Below are 6,018 nucleotides of genomic sequence, written 5' to 3' on the forward strand. Positions count from 1 at the left end.
CGTTAAGCAGGATTAGTGAATGAAGAGTAAGTTAATCACAAAGTTCACCATCAACACTTAAAACGCTGGTGCTGTGTGCTCTGCTAAGGGCTGGGCTCGGTGAACAGGGGAGCACAAACAGCGTTGTTGTTGTTGTTATTATCTGTTAATACCTTTGCTCTACTCTTCCACGAAGATGTGTAGAAGACAGTCTGAACACCTTGCTGCTGATCTGCACAACTCCAAAACCTCAAGAAGGAAAGAAAAGTCCACCCTGGCTCAGAGCGGTTGCACATCCCAGCCCCACAGGAGGTCCCTGGAAGAGTGAACGCTTTGTATATGTATCTTTATTATGATGATTATCTATTTTATTTTTAAATTTTCTAATTATTTTTTTGTCCTTTTGGAGCAGGGCTGGAAGGAGACCAACGCTTTGTGCTGCTGGCTGCTGTCAAGAAAGGACCTTGAGGAGCACAGAAACCAAAGGTAAGTGCAGCATTTTGGGCTCCCCCATTTGACACCCCCCGAGAGGACTATAATTTTGGGATGTAAGATAGGTTGGCATTCTGGGAGCAATGGTTTCTGCAGGATCTGGTGCCTTTAACTTGATGTGGATCTCCCGTGCCAGAGCCAGAGCTTCCAATGTGCTCAGATTATTAATAATCCCCCTGGGATGAGAAGCAGGGTCGTCAGGTCAACTCATTAGAGATGAGCTGCTGTTTACGGGGAGCTTGGTGCATAGGTTATAACCCGATGTACTGCACTTTCATTGAAAAGAAAGGGGAAAAAAGAGTCCTTTTTATCAACTAATGTTACATTTTTCCTGCTTTTTTTCTTGCCCTGGAAATGCTGAATCCCTCTTACTGAGGCTTTTGCTACTTAAAATGTAGGTCTGTAGTGGGGAAGTTTCTTTTTTCCTTGAATAAACGTGAATAAGAGCAAATACACAGCTAGATTATCAGTAAGTATTTTAACAAGCGTAGCGTGATCACACTGAGCCTAAAGCACAAGGGTTTCTTTGAACAGGGCGAGCAAAATTACCCATCATCTACCTGGGTGACGGAGGTGCCCCATGTTTGAGATATGACTAACGTCTGTTGGGTCAATAGCGAAAAAAGAAGAAATTAGATTGTTGTGGCTGTGATTGCATTTGTAGAGCAGTTCCTAGCTAGCGTGTGGAATCAATATCCTCTTTAACCGAAAAATGTTCTTTCCCATTGAAGCTGGAAGGTAACAAAGCTCATTGAGGAGGCACAGCGGTATTAAGCAGGCAAACCTGCGCTTTCCACCCAAAACTGTTGCTGCCCATGCTGCTGGTGGGCTATGGACAGGGATGGGGGACCCTGGATTAGGGTGGGGGGTACAGAGCTGTGACATCCTGCTCCGGTGCCATCCCTGCCTCTCCAAGGCAGGTTTAATTACTGGGGATCTCATTATTATACTCAGACCTAGCTGATGCTGTTGCCCTGCTGATGTAGCATTATTTTGTGCAAGAACATTGGGTTTCTTGTGAAGCCTCAGTGGTTTATTTGTGCCCTTGGTCCCCAGGGAGATGATAGCAGTGCAGACATGCCACTCCAGTGCTGATTTTCTTTTTTTTTTTTTTTTTAATAGTCTCTGATCTCCTGGAAATCCCTTGGCCAGAAAGTGAAGCCACATTTCTACACCAATCCGCGTATTAACAAGCTGTTAACGTTTAACCGAAGGGTCTGGCAGGAGCCAGGAGCTCAGGTAATTCTGTACCTGCTTTTTATCTCGGTTTCCTGTCTGTTAACGCACAGAAACACTAAGGCCGGTGTTTCTAACAGCAAATGTTCTCTGCTGCACAATTAGACCAGGGAGTGGATTGAGCTGTGTGTGTGGTGAAGCATTCAGAAGGAACAGAGACACTTGTGCTTCCAGATTTAAGTCAGTCGGTGAGACTTAAGTCGGGGCTGTGAGATCACTGAAAGGCAGAGGTGCGAGTTTTCCCCTTTCCACAAGCCCTCTGCTGCTGGCAAGTGCCAGGGACAGCCCGGAGGAACTGGCCGGGAGATGTAGAATAGCACCTGTATGCAACATTTCTTATTTTTATTACTGAGAGACTTGCCAGAGATTCATGGTTTGAAGAGAAGTTGAAATTGGTGCTTTAAGTGCCACTAAAATCTACTGTTTCAGTTGAGTTAGTGAATTTTGCTTCCAAACTTACTGCAACTGCCATTCAGTGCACAATTGGATTTTGTAGGTTGCTTATATCTTCAAGACTTTTTTTTTTTAAATTAAATTTTAGTGCACTTCTTGCCTATTCATTCCAATGATTTAAATAACAACAGTAAGCAGCACATGCTTATGCATCCTCTATGCATAACTCGAATCTCGCCCAAAATTCATGGACAGGCTAGACATGTGCACCAACATTTCCATATAGTGGAGTTCCATGAGTTTGTAATTACCTGTCCTATTGTTTTCCTTAAAGAAGTCTGAAGATATTTTGTGTGCAACCACTAAAATACAGTTGAACTTTAGTCCTTGGTGTGCCATGCAAACCCAAGGTCACGATCAGATTCCCTAAATGCAATAGGAGTCAGGCTTATCTCTGCGGGTTCTGGCTTAGTGGTTGGGTAAATATTAAGGAAGGTTGTGCTAAATGCTTATTATTATTGTTAGGACTTTCCTTCTTGAGAATCTGGTTTGGTTGCATGTGCTGGGTGGAAATACCCACGCGTGGTGATATTGTGCTGAGGGGACGAGCACAAAATACCTGGAATATTAAATGATGAGTTGCCAGCACTGATTGGAAACGCAGCCCAAGCCCTTAATACTGTATAAAAAACTGGAATAGCTTTTATTAGTATAATATATCTCCATAACTGATGCTGCGATGCTGAAAGAACAGCAGTTGTTTTATTTGCCTCCGTATCTCCTCAGTGACTTTAATTGCTCCTCGTCTCTCTAGACTGAGGGTGACACTGTTGCGAAATAAAATGTAGTTTCTACTCTGAATTGTGGGCTTAGAAAGCTGGTTTATTTTTGTGAATGTGTTAGATAACTTACTGTTTTTCCTTGATTCGCAGTGTCTTTGTGCTACATCTCTTTTGCTGGCTGCCCAGGATGTGCCACTACCGCTCCCAGTGTCACTTCAGCTGCTCTGGCACCTGGTGAGTACCACAACTGAGGTGCAAGAGTTGAAAAAAAAAAAGTCTGTTTTGTTGGGTTTTGATTGTTTTCTCTACCCTGTGGGCTTAGCGGCAGCTGATGGACACGGTGCAGTTCAGTTTGTTCCTCACGGGGAGGCTCTATTTGCAACCCAATGGATAAAACCCACCTTTTTGCTGAATTTCTTAGCAAATGTTATGTGGACAAGGTGTTACACAGATCACATAAACCACTTGAGGATATCTGGGTCTGAGCTGCGGCTTGGGCCCCAATGGTGCCACCTAAAAGACAGTTTTATATCTGAAAACTCTTATTACAATGAAACTGACTTAGTTTAATCTTTGAATTCAAAATTCTTTTCTTAGATCTCGTAATTACATGACCAGGTGTGTGTTAGGCTTGAAAGCTGTGGCTTTCAGGGGTGGTTTTTCAGGTTGCAGTTTTCAGGGGATTAACTTGTGGCTTCACGGGGTTGCTTTTTGGGTTTTCGGTTGTGGTTTTCTACGATTGAACTTGTACTCTTGGGGGTTTGGTTTTTTTGGCTTTTTTTGTTTGTGTTTAAGGTGTGGTTTTGGGGTGTGGGTTTTTTTTTTCCTGCATTTAATTTCTGGTTTTGGCGGGTTTGTTGGGGTTTGTTTCAGGTTGAAGTTTTTACTGCAGTTTTGCTTTATGTTAATGCTGCATTAAACCTCTGTTCCAGGAGCCTTTGGAAGATGCAAGGGGAGAAGAGGACAAGAGAACAATACTGGTGCATCTGCCTCGTCTTTCTGAGAGGATTCAAGGAAGAACAGAAAAAGCTCCGCTGCTGTTTTTTCTTATAGGTTGAAGGAAAACTGAGTTATTGTGCATGTGTTACATCTACAGTTAAAGTTTGACGTTTTGTAGCAAAGTGCAGGTAAAATTTAGCTCCAACTGGCAAGAAGACCAAGGACTGGAGATGCACTTCACAACTTTGTTCCTGGAGCCACATCTGTAGCAGTTTGCTTATTGATTAATTATCCCTTGAGCTCAGGGGCTGAGACTTCTGTGAGCTCACATATTACTTGATGAATTTTATAGAGAAACAGAACAAACACCAGCACATGAGACAAGTTCCAGCTTCATCTTTATTAGCACAGAACAAAGACCAAGTCAGCCCTGCTGGGCTATGCAGCTCACAGAGCAAAACCCAAGCAGCACAGACAGCCCAGCAGCAGCTCTATATATATATAGGTACATAATGAAGACGACTTGCTGCTGAAAGCTCATCACAACTAACAGACTGAGAGCTTGTCCTGGCCCTGGGGCTGCAGCAGCCACAGCCATCTCCACACAGAATGCTGCAGCTCTTTGAAGTCAGCCCAAGTCTAAGTCCTCCATGGTAGAATGTGGTTGCTGGAGCTTCTCTCTGCCTCCATGAAGCTATTTCAAGCATCCCATGAAGCACTGCAGGGCTGGGTGGACTCAACTCCATTCCACATGTCCTACCAAGGCTATAGAAGTAGAGAACACTTGAATATCTGCCAGTAAGCCAAGGCCTAAGTCCTCTAACAACATGAGCTGAGTGCAGAGGACAAACCGCATCACTGAAACCAAGGGTCAGCAATACCTAATTGGCAGCACACTGCTGCTCTGCTGGATCCCAACACTGGAGAAGACTCAGCTCCACTCTTCTGGAGAGGATTCAACTCCTCTACTGATTTTGGGCTATAGGAAATTCAAGTGTTCTCTATTTTTTAAATTAAACCTAAGCAAACAAGCCTGAAAGCAAAATACAGAGACCTTTCTCTTTAGTTTTTTCTCGGCTGTGGCTTGTAGTTCTTGACTCATCACGCTGAAAAACGAAGGATGCTTCATCACGTAGTGTGGTAACATCCTCTGCGATGTTCTTGGCGTTCACCCTTTAAAACAAAGAGACAGCAGTAAGAAAAAAACCTCCCAGAATTATAAGCACAAAATACCAATCATCTTTACAAAAGGGATTAGCACATTAAGCATTTGAAACTGCTGGAGCTTGGAGCTGTGACCCAGTAGGACAACCATGGTGTGCCCAGATAGTCTCAGTCTGGCTCTGATTCTCAGTAGCTGGACTGAGCTTCAGTGACTTGCACCAAGCAAGTGTTAAAAATACAATTCAGCCCTGAAAAAACATAAACGCAGCCCACCAGAGAACAGCCGGGCCAGCCCTTTGCCTGCAGTTTGTTTCTTTTAGAGCAAGCAAGTACTTCCTCCTGCCTGCTGAAAATTCACGCCCACAACCGCATCTTCGCACGATAAGACAAAGTCTCAAAGCCTGTAAAGCAGATTATCCTGGTAGATCAAAAGAACAGATACTAAAATGTGACACAGTGACAGCAACCTGATCTGACTTCAGAGCTGGCCCTTTCTGCAGGATCCCTTTCAACCTACATTTCTCCCTGCACCAGCTGCAGGATTATTCCCTGCCAAACCACCACACTGGAGAAAACCATTATTGCTCACCTTGCATTGGATTTCACGGTGCCATCCCCGAGAGAATCGCCTTCGCTCTGTTCTTGTGCCAGTCGCTGCTGCAGAAACCAGAGGCCCCAGTAAATACACAGAAAAACAACCCTCCCTCCCCAAACACACCCTGCAAACCCAGGCAGCAACACAAAAAGCCCACTGTGTAACATCTCTTTTTTTTAACCAAGATCACTTTTAGCGTTCAAAGGCACATCCCGGGGGCACCAAGCCCAGCTCCAGATAACAAAGTCTGGTTCTGGGTCCCCTTCCCTCCAGGAGCCACCCAGGGAGCAGGCAAGAGAATCCATGCTCAGAAAGCCTTTACACCACTTTCTCCCTGCAGGTATTTTCTCTGAAGCAGCTGCACTTTCAGCTAAAAAAAAAAAATCCACTATATTCTGAGCTTGCCATCGCTAGACAGATCCCTTCATCTCAGAGACC

The sequence above is a fragment of the Caloenas nicobarica genome, chromosome 26, assembly GCF_036013445.1.
Source record: "Caloenas nicobarica isolate bCalNic1 chromosome 26, bCalNic1.hap1, whole genome shotgun sequence".
In the NCBI taxonomy this organism is placed as follows: Eukaryota; Metazoa; Chordata; class Aves; order Columbiformes; family Columbidae; genus Caloenas; species Caloenas nicobarica.